Here is an 11,649-nt window from a genome sequence, read left to right as displayed (position 1 = left end):
AAAAGAAAATGGCTACGTCTGCAGAGATTTAGAAGCAATAAGAGCAGAATTTGCTGGAGGAGGAAGAAGAGCCATTGACAAAAGAAGAAAGAGTGTTATGGCAGCTTTTTACAATTCGTGAGGGGCAACAGAAAGTTAATGCCCAAAAGGTTACTTGTGGGCTGTGCAAGAAAGTGCTGTCACATAGGTCGGAGAAAAAATAGTCATGTGGAACATCATTGTTGTATAAATATCTGAAAACAATGCACAGTACCCAGCTTGCAATAGCAAAGTTTATAAGAATGCAGGAGCAAGAAAGTGGACAAGGTTCTGGAGACATACAGCCTGGAACATCTAGAGAAGGACAGAGACTTCTGACCATCCCTGTAACATTGCCTGGATTTGCAAAGGTTGGATTGTTTTGTCCAAAGTGTGACACAATTTTAAGTTTGAGAGATAAAGTTGTAGCTATAAGGTTGGATATAATTAATAATCACCGTTGTAGCTTTTTCTCTACAATATAAAGCACATTTTTTGTGATTGTTTTTTTTTATTTCTGAAGAAAGACAAAAAAAAGACTTCACAATAATTTTAAAAAATGAAACAAGTTTAAAAAAACGGAGAAATAGTTCTTATGGAACCACCTGCTATGTTTTAACAAAGAAGAATTATATTTTGTGTATGTGATTAAATGAATTAGTGGATGTATGGGTAAGCAATTTATGCAATAGTGCAGGTATGTCACTGATTGGGTGAGTGCCTGGGGGATTGGGTGAACGAATGCATAGTACCGAATTGATTGGGTGAACAAATGCATAGTGCATGTGTAAATGAATGAGTGTATGTGTAGTGGCTCAGTGAATGGAAGAGTGCATTTATAATGGCTCAATGAGTGAATGAGTGTATGGGTAGTGCCTGGGTAAATGGATGAGTGCATGGGTAGTGGCTGAGTAAATGCAGCAGTGCATTACTAATGCCTCAGTGAGTAGATGAGTGCAAAGGAAGTGCCTAAGTGGTGCCTCAATGGATGAGTACATGAACAGGCACATGCATGCTACCTGAGTGAATGCATGAGCGCAAGGCTGGTGCCTGGATACATGGATGAGTGCATAGGTAGTGCCTGAGAAAATGCAGGAATATATTGATAGTGCCTGAGTGAATTGATGTGTGCATGGGTGGCACCTGGGTGATTGGATTTGTGCATGGGTAGTGCCTGCATGAATGCCTGAGTGCAAAAGTAGTGCATGAGTAAATGGATGATGGTATGGGTAATGTGTTAGTGGATGCATGTGTGGAAGAGCAGTGCCTGTGTCATTGTATGTGTGCATGGGTAATGCCTGAGTGAATGGATGAGAGCAATGGTAGTGTCTGGGTGGATCGATGTGCACACAGGTAGTGCCTGGGTGAATAGAGTAGTGCATGTGTAGTACTTGAGTGATTGTATGAGTGCAAGTATAGTGCCTGGGTGATTAAATGTGTGCATGGTAACTACAAGGGTATGGTATGGGCAGTTGGATAAGTGCATAGGCAGTGCCTCAAAGATTGGATAAGGGCATGGGCAGTACCTGAGTGATTGGATAAGTGCATGGGTAGTGTGTCAATGAATGGATGAGGCAAGTGTAGTGCATGGTTGTTTGAATGAGTGCATGGGTAGTGTCTGAGTGATTGGGTGAGTTGATAGATAGTACCTGGATGATTGGATGAGTTCTTAAGTAGTGCTTGGGTTATTGCATGAGTGCATAGGTAGTGCTTGGGTGATTTGATGACCACATGCATAGTGTCTGAGTGAATGGATTAGTAGAAGGGTAGTGCCTTAATGAATGGATCAGTGCATTGATAATGGCATATTGAATGAATGAGTGTATGGGTTCTGACTGGTTAAATGGATGTGTACATGGGGTGGTCCTGGTAAATGGCTTAATGCATGGGTAGTGCCTGAGTGATTGTATGAGTGCATATATGGTGCCTTGGTGATTAAATGTGTACATGGATATTATCTGGGTGAGTGGATAGCAGCAAGGGTAGTGTCTGGGTGATTGGATGAGTGCATAAGTAGTGATTGGGTGATGGCATGAGTGCATAGGCAGTGCCTGGGTGATTTGATGACCGCATGTGTAGAGTCTGAGTGAAAGGATGAGTGGAAGGGTAGTGTCTGGGTGATTGGATGTGTGCATGAGTTTGGCATGGGTCAATGGATGAGTGCAAGAGTACTGCCTGGGTGAACAGATGAGTGCAAATGTGGTGCCTGGGTGAGTGTATATATGCATGGTTAGTGCCTGAGTGAATAGATGAGCGCATGGGTAGTCGCTGAGTGAATGAGTGCAAAGGTAGTGCCTGAGTGATTGGATGAGTGGAAGGGTAGTGCCTGAGTAAATTAATGAGTGCATGGATAATGGATTGTTGAATAAATGAGTTTATGGGTACTGCCTGTGTAAATGGATGTGTACATGGGTTGTGCATGTGTGATTGGATTACTGCATGGGTAGTGCTTGAGTGATTGTATGAGTGCAAGTATGATACCTGGGTGATTAAATGTGTGCATGTATAATATCTGGATAATTGGATATGTGCAAGGTAGTGCCTCGGTGATTGGATGATTACATGGGTAGTGCCTGGGTGATTGGATAAGTGCATGGGTAGTGCCTCAATGAATAGATGAGGTAAGCCTAGTGCCTGGGTGGTTGAATGAGTGCATAAGTAGTGCTTGAGTGATTGTACGACTGCAAAGGTAGTGCCTGGTGATTCAATGACCATATGCATAGTGTCTGAGTGAATGGATGAGTGGAAGGGTATTGCCTGGGTGACTGGATGTGTGAATGGGTTATACCTGGGTCAATGGAGGAGAGCAAGAGTAGTGCCTGGGAGAGCAGACTAGTGCAAGGTAGTGCCTGGGTCATTGGATATGTGCATGGTTAGTGCCTGAGTAAATACATGAGTGTCTGGGTAGTGTGTGAGTGAATGGATTAGTGGAAGGGTAGTTCATGCATCATTGGACGAGTGCATGGATAGTGCCTGAGTGAATAGATGAGTACATGGGTAGTGTTTGAGTGAATGGATGAGTGCTAGTGTTGTTCAATGAGTGATTAGATGATTGCATGGGTAGTGCCTGAATGAATAGATGAGTGGATGTATAACAGCTTGGTGAATGACTTAGTGCATGAGTAGTGCATGGGTGATTAGATGAATGCATGGATAGTGCCTGGGTGGATTGATGACTCTATGGGTAGTGTGTGAGTGACTGGATGAGTATATGGGTATTGCAAGGGTGATTGGATGAGTGCATGAGTAGTGACTTAGTGATTTTATGAGTGCATTGGTATGCCTGGGTAAATAGATGAATGCATGGATAGTACCTGTCAGGACCCACGAGAGGTTTCCTCCCTGTAACGCTTTTCTGGCTACTATCTCCCTTTCTCAAGATTATCAAAAGTCATCTAATCCATTAAGCTGGGGTGCATGTTGGCATCGATGGAACTCCAAGATGGCTGCCAACATGCACACACTGCTACAGCACTCTGCTGTTAGCGGTCTAGTCTTTTAGAATTCAGGACACCTGGTGAAGTGTGCTCCAACATTCTATTGCGCACTTCACTGAAGAAGCTGGGAGAAGAGCATCTGAATTCCCTGCGTCAAGTTAGTCAGCTAGGGTAGCTTGCGAATGTGCGGGGTTAGTTTTGCTGGTACATAGTTTTTCCCTGCAGATTCAGGTTAGTGTGTTCTAAGATTTTCAAAGTTAAATTTCCATTGAGCAAAAAAAGATTGTTAGTCAAGGAATCAATATTAAAGTCCATTCTCTCAGTAAATAGGAATTAACAAGGTATTTGTGACAGAATTGTCAATTAATTGCAGCGAGCTGAAGAGGAGTAGCTTTTCAGCTTCACCGTATTGAAGGAAGGTTCAGACGCGGGCGCATTCACTCACGCGCCACGTCTGAAATAATTACCGTAACATCCCCCAGAACAAAATAGCATTCCTAGTAGCTACTAACGCGAGCGCATTCATTCGTGCGCCGCGTTATTAAAGAACTGTGAGGACAATTCCCGGACTCTCTGAGGCCGACACTGACGAACACATTCAAGCGTCACGTCTGCCATTAGAGACGTAAACTCTCTTCTGGTGCACGGGGTTAAGGAGCGGTGTCTGGGCATTCTCCTCCCGTGCCGCGAATCTAATTCAGTCGGAGGGGATTATCGGGAGCTCTCAGAGGCTCCTCACAGGGATTCAGGAAATTCCTTCACGTCGTGTCGGGGAGAAGCTTTCTCCGTGACAAGTTGTGAAAGGAAATATACGCGTGTGAGTTTTCTTCCCTCATCGCGTGAGGCCATGCAGTACATGGTGTAATCACGAAAAGAAGGCCTAGTTCTATCTAATAAAGAAAAACCTCAAAGGCAAAAAAGGTTCCAGACCAAGCTTAACAAAACACCTTTTGAGAAGGTATAAACTCATTTCTAAACTAGGAAAACATTAGAGAGTCAAGTAGCTAATTCCCTAACAAATACCTCTTACTCTCTACAATACCTTTTGGAGTGAAAAGAATCCAGGCCATATTTGGACACTCCCAGAAACCCCAGTACATCTCCTCACTCATATCTCTACCCAGTAAGTAATAGGAAGAAAGGGAAGGGACACCATCAGTAAAGTATTAAGGGCATACTTACATTTATTGTATTTATTTATTTCTTGTGGAAGGGGTTGAAAAAGAAATCTTGAGCGGCACGACCCAAAGAACAACAGAAGAGCATTGAGTGAAGACTTCTCATCCTAGCTTGATGGAATTAGAGAAGTAAGAAGAGTAGCAAATCTCCAAGACATTCTAGTAAGTTAAGGAACTGATGTAGAGGGTAGGAGAAGGAACAGTAGACAAGTTTTGAAGTAAGTTTAATTTAATGTAATTGTTGGCAGACCTGTAAGAAGAAAGAGAAGAAGTTAACGAAGCTACAGGCGGATCTTGGAGCAGTCTCTTCTTTGTCCAATCCCCTTTCCCCCTTTGGAACTTACCTGTAACGGAACTAAGTACCTAACAGGAAGAGTCCTGAGGTGGGCATTGGGACCTATCGCCGTCCTGCTCCTGTGCAGTTAGAAAGGTGCAAGTTAGTTAGGATCCTGACAGTACCTGAGTGAATGGATGAGTGCAAGGGTACTACCTGAGTGAATGGATGAGTGGAAGAGTAGTGCCTGGGTGATTGTGTGAGTGCATGTATAGTTCCTCGATGATTGGAAGAATGTAAGAGTAGTGCCTGGGTGATTGGATGAGTGCATGAATACTGCCTGGGTGATTGGATGAGTAAATGAGTAGTGCCTCTGCGAGTGGATGAGTGCATTGTTAGTAGCTTAGTGAATGGAAGAGTGCAATAGTAGTACCTGAGTGAATGAATGTATGCATGGATAATACTTGGGCAAATGAATGAGTGCAAGGGTAACACCTGATTGGGTGAGTGCATGCATAGTGCATGGATGTGGTACTGAGACATTCAAACTTCTCAGAATATGCTTTCAGTTTCAAGGAGACAACTCACTACCTACGGCAGTGTACCTTTGCAGTTAAATGAACTAGGATAGAGATTAATACATTTGGCGACATATTTTAAAGCTAACATTTCTCTACCAGTTTCATTAGAGAGGCAGATTTTGGCATGTCAGTCATATGCCAAAATTAAAGGCTGTCTCCTCTTATTCCACTTTTATTAGTGTCAGCATTTTTCTGGAGATCTCAGTGAGTGTGTCAGTGTCTTTTCCGGGTAAAACAACAAATGTAACATAATATATAAATGCTAGACTACCTCTAGCATCTAGCCAGTGCTGCGAAGCACATGAAACCTTGTATGTGATGAGGGTTGTTGAGTCAAGTTTTCTGCAGCATGATTATGTTGAAGGACTTGACGTATTGCAGGAATTCCAGATCCACAATTTTTGTAGATAGACAAATAATGTTCTATGAGCATAGGCGCAGTGGGGTGTCTTTGGCTCGAGTCACAAATTCATTCTGCCAATGCGTCAGAGGAGGTTATGGTCCGGGCGATTGGCCCAATATATGAAGATATGCTCCGGGGTGCTGGTGCTGCCCGGGCTCTGTCTTGTAGTTCCACCAACACATTGTCCCTCTGTTGTGGTGATCTTCCCAGAGGCCCTCTAAAGCACAGAGTTTGTGCATCCATGTGGTTTTGTTGATGCAGGCCTCCAAATGGAGGCTAAAAGGGGTAGTGAGTACCCAGGTTTTTGGTAAGGGATGATATCCATGAAAGATGGGCTGTTCTGCTAGAATTTTCTCTGCGATTTTAGTTGATTCCCATGTGGCCTTAGTGGCATCTGGCATTGAAGGGTTTGCTGTGCGGATGAACTCTATTGAGAGTAAGTCAGTTGATCTCAGGTCAGCAAGAGTTGGTATTGCCTGTAATAGCTTAAGATGTTACCTCTGTTCAGAGTGTCCTGGTGACCTTTGGAAATATATGTGGGGTGAAGAAGCGTGACATGTGTTTCGTGCTGCATGGTTATTGGTGGTTGTATTGGCTGTGATTGGTTAACAACAGACGCCATAGTTCCAGGTTGGCGAGTGAGGCTAATTGCTTCCTTTGGCTGGGTTCCCGCTCCCTTGATAGGTGATCTCGATATTACATTCCTTGGTTTTGTCTCGGTTGTTGTTAGCCTAGAACATGCCTGCTTTGGGGCTTGCATTATCCTCTGTTCTTCCTGGACTGTGTGCTGCCAGCTGGAGCAGTCGTTAGTCAGCGGGGTCTGGTTTCCTGCGTTGAGCAATGTATCCCAATTTGGCCTAATTTTATTATCTGCGTGTTCTCCACCATGCCCCTTACTTAAGTTCTTGTGTGTCGCTTTTCCCATTGAAGATGCCGGCACTAGCATCAACACTATTACCGGGCGTACCTGCCATCTACATAAAGGAGATAATCCAAATTATCGTGGCTGGATTTGATATATTTGAACCCTTATTCTGGGGCTTCTTCTTGAATTAATTTGGAATTGTATTGTGAATATACCACTGATTACTAAACCTAGCACTTATAGCCCTGATGAATTTCCTTTGAAAGGAACGAAGTGCGTTGGTTGATGTCTTATCGCTTGTTTTACCAAGAAGAATAAAATTAATTAAACAGACTTCCTTAAAGGTTTGTGACTCCTTTCCTGGTGCGCCTTCCATGAGTTAAAAAACATGTAAATGTGATTTAGCTGCACCTCACAGAGAAGATGTCCAGTTCTGTGGAATCCTTTTCCACTACAGCCTGTAGCTTTGCCCTGCTTAATGATTTGAAGCTTCAAAAAAGGAAAAAGTGACTAAGGTCCTAATTACAAGTCTGGTGGTACTCATGGTGGGTCGGTGGTATGGCAGTTGGGGTCTTCAGCCCACCACGTTATAACCTTGGTGGTTGTACCGTCCTGAGACCGCCAACACTGCCAGGGAACCACAATTATCTGGTGGTGGCATTGCGGTCTTGAGACAGTAATATGCTTGGCAGGACTGCGGTCCTGTCAAGCATATTTTTACTTTCCTTACCGCCACTGATTTCACTGAGGTCTTACAAAGTAGTATATTATATTGTTAGGTCAAGTCTTTCAAATGTTCTATTGTCATAGTTTTCTCTGACAACATGAATGAGGCCACTCCCACTTAGTTGTTTGCTCCCCTACCCTCACGCTCTTGACCTTGAGCACCATCTTTAGAAGTTCTGAGAACCAGTTTTTAAATGACTTTGGTCAACGGGTACACCCAATTTCACTCTAAGCTCCCATTTAACAGCCTTAGGTTTCTGGGAGCCTTGTTTAACAATAGCGTGACTTTCACTCACACTCAAAGTTTTAAAAGTCTATTGATAGACTGAAAACTCAATTTTTGCATTAAAAATGTGCAAAACAGCAAAATAAATATATCATAAAACAATGATTAATTACAATTAAAAATCAATATCTAACCATTGCACAGCCAGTTAAACACTGGAGATTACTCATAAAACCAGCAGATCTTTCCCCTATACTTCTGTTTACAGCAATGTTGTTATTCATTTTGGACTAACAAACCATGCCGCATAAACAAACTTTGAAACTGCCACCACAGCCACTGATGAAGAGTCAATCTTGTAAATTCTAAGGGCATTTATCTGACTGCAGAGAGGAACTACCCACCTACTTCTTGGGATGCAAATTTAGGACAAAAAAATATTAAACAATACTCTGTTTCCTCAACGGAAATGCAAAAACTGCACTTTGTCTTCCTGGGCTTAGAGGAATCCTATTGTGCAGTGTAGGCAACAATTAGCAAAGTATTATTTATAAACTGAAGAAATATAGTACGTGCATGCACTGAATGAATGTAATCAAGGAACTTCTTCATTTTGGGCACATATTTGTGCAATGAAAAGCACCGTAAGTCTTCCCCTATGGCTAGACTACTTGTGCTGGGCAGCAATCTTCTCCCAATATCTTGATTTGACTGATTGGGCCACATTGACTGGGATGGACAAAAGATCTTCCCAAAAGCTAACTAGACCCAACTCCATCCTTGGTCCTTTGCATTATTTAGCCACTTGTTCTTGTTGTAGGACTGTAGTGTGGTGATATCAGTACGACCCACTCTATAATCGTGTAATTCTCTGGTGGCCCAAATTCATATCCAATTCAACAGTGGTCTAATAGCTGCCAAATTGTTAATAGAATCAATGCCTAGATCCAACAATAATGGTACCAAGGGGGCCCTCTTCCTGGCCCTGTAAGGCCTCTATTTAAGTTATTCTCTTTAATACCCAGAGTGCCCATATTTGCAGTAGCCCCATAATTCGGCCGTTATAGTTCCTGCCCTGGTGCCTGCATTTTATGCACTCATATATCCCAGGTTGGTGTACACCACTCAAATCCTCTAGGTGATCAGGTAGCTTTCAACTTTACAGATGAGCATTGAGTGGTGCTGCCAAAGCCTATCTCAAAGAGCATCAAAAAGAGTGAGGGGCACAGAGACAAAAATAGCATTTTCATAAACAATGGAAAGCTCCAAATGCATGGCCATTTTGATAGAACAGCTAGTAACAGAACCTGATATTAGGGTTGAACATTCTAATATACCATCCCTAGACAGAAGAGAGTATGGGACATTTGGTCAGGCTGTTTTAAGATCAGAAGGTAAACTGACATGTGGGACATTGAAATAGGCCTACTCTTGTCAGATGAGAGCTGTATTAACTAGGACCCTACAACATCTACTCCACATATCAACTGCTGTGTGTACTCTCTAGGCACCATCTTTGGCTTTATACACAGCCAAGCCTCAATGTACAGTATAATTTTGAAACATAATCAAAGTTCCTAGAAGGTGGAGGCACCCATAAGCAAATTCCACCTGCCTTGAGATTCCCGGATGTCCTGGTTCCAGGAGCAGATAAGGGTGCTCTGTCTTTAAATGTCAATTCACACTCATTTGTATACCAAATAACACATCTGCAAATAATACAACACAATGCTCTACACAGAACAGGTCCATTGTCAAAAAGACACAAAAATATAAGACCACACAAATTACACAAATGATCTACAAAAATGTTAACAACAACAGCAAAGACTGACCAAATCATCCCTTCAGTCTACCATACCTAGTTTCCTGCATTACTGTTGATTTCACAGCATCATCATTTGAATGCTTATCCTAGGCCTACATTTCTGCCAATGTTTCCAAATACACAAGTGATGCTTTGAGATTGTCAGCACTCTCATGTGTCACCTGCAAATAATTTGTTAGTTACATTTCTAGGCCCCACCTAGGCCCCTGGAAAAACCTTACACATTACAGTTGCCATGTATGCCAAACTACACGCCATCCAATCTTCATACTCATCTTACAGTATACTTTGGACGTAAAAAGAAGGATAAAAATGGGCTATATATTTCTTTTTTTTTTTTTTTTTTAATTTTTTTTATTGTTGAAACTGAAGGTGTCAAGCAACATTAAAGTTAAGACAGACAGTATCACGTTACAAAAAACCAAAAACATCTCAAATACAGTGAATCAAGATCTTTGTACAGTAACAAAAACAATTAGAAGATGACCTGAATGAAAAGAGAGTCAAAAAAAGTTTTCCCAAATTTTTTCGAATTTTCTCCCCCCTCCAATCCTCGCTGCATAGTTACGCTCGCTAATCTTAACTCTTTGCATTTTACGCAGCCATTCATAGAAAGATGGACTCTGAGTAGATCGCCAATTCTGAAGAAGCAATGATCTTGCCACTGCCATGCAGATAAACAGGAGTTTAGTATGTGAAACAGAAATATTTAAATTCTGGTCCAAACCGTGCAGCATCAAATTGGAATTAAAAGATATCTGGATATGCAAAATAGAAGATAAAAAAGCAAAAATATCTCTCCAGAACTCTTTGATCATGCTACATTCAACTATGACGTGTGTCCAGTTAGCGGGGGCAAAATTTTGACAACGAAAACAGATCGGTGCGTAATTACTAAACATTTTGGCAATTACTGCCGGGGTATAGTAGAGGAGCCATTTCCCAAAAAATATCATTCTACGCCAATTGGCTCCCCGTAAAATGGAGAAATTATATTTATTAATAGTCCGCCACGTCGATACGGATAAAACCTGCTTTTCGTGTTCCCACCATTTTTGGACTGCTTTCGATTCTAAATCGTCTTGTTTAGTCTGAGCAAGATGACGTTTCCATTCACCAGGTTTCCTAATTAAAGTAGTATTAAACAGGAGATCGTTGTTAAAAGGGGAAATCTGAGTAAAGGAGGTAGGGGCAAACGACATTAAAAGTTTATAAATTAGATCATAAGACCCGGCTAACAAAAAGTTACCTGAAAGTAGTAGGCGCATCTCGGGCGGAGTTAACCACCTAGAGTGATGTAAAAAATCGCCTACTGTACTAAAGCCGGCTTTAGACCAATAGCCCATTAAATGCGGGCTTACCACCTGTCCTCTTGAGGAAAGTAAATTAATCAGTAAAGAGGAGGTATTAAAGAGAGAAATAGAGTATCGACTAATCAAAGCCTTGCGCTTCATAAAGAACCAAGCAATTATTTTATACCTAACCAATTTTGGAGATTTAGGTATTTGAAGAGGGGAAGATATTTGACTCTCTGAAAAAATTAAATCGAAAAAAAAACTAATATAATAATTTGGAGTCGGGGAAGGGACCTTGAGACGAGTTAAGTACTGAGCAAAATATGCGTAGTAATAGTCTCTAATGTTTGGAAGTGCCAGACCGCCATTATCTAAACCCTCGTAAAGGGTAGTCAACGCAATCCGGGGCTTTTTATATGACCACAAAAGGCTATATATTTCTTCATGTTCTTTTAGTCCTACCAATTTAAGAATTCAGCATAAATTACTCTCATGTGCTAACAGATGTAGAGGGTTTCAGAAGTGATTATGCGTGTTAGTCCCTGTTCTTAGTGCCTATCAGTTAATCACCCTCTAAAACTAAAAGGACACACTGCAGAAACACTATGTACACTGGAGAGTGTTCTTTCCCAACCTTGCCAATAGACTATTACCTGCTACAATACCAACTATGTCTATAGGATTATCATAATTGTCATTGTATTTATGTCCCACATGCCCAGCCACACTGTTTTACAGGATCTCGGACCTTTTGAGGTTCAGTACCTCTAAAGATTTACTTGAACTCCACAAGTTTTGGTTGTGCCCTTCCATAGACA

At 41.8% G+C, this 11,649-nt stretch overlaps 1 pseudogene; it reads left to right on the top strand.

Annotated features, from left to right (window-relative positions):
* Nucleotides 1–281: 281 nt before the first annotated feature.
* The window catches only part of LOC146806136 (uncharacterized), a 124,836-nt pseudogene continuing 113,468 nt past the window's right edge, over nt 282–11,649 (top strand).

Source organism: Triturus cristatus, chromosome 8 (genome assembly GCF_964204655.1).
Source record: "Triturus cristatus chromosome 8, aTriCri1.1, whole genome shotgun sequence".
Classification (NCBI taxonomy): Eukaryota; Metazoa; Chordata; class Amphibia; order Caudata; family Salamandridae; genus Triturus; species Triturus cristatus.
The sequence above is the reverse complement of the archived record's forward strand: the minus strand, read 5'-3'. Positions and strand labels throughout refer to the sequence as shown.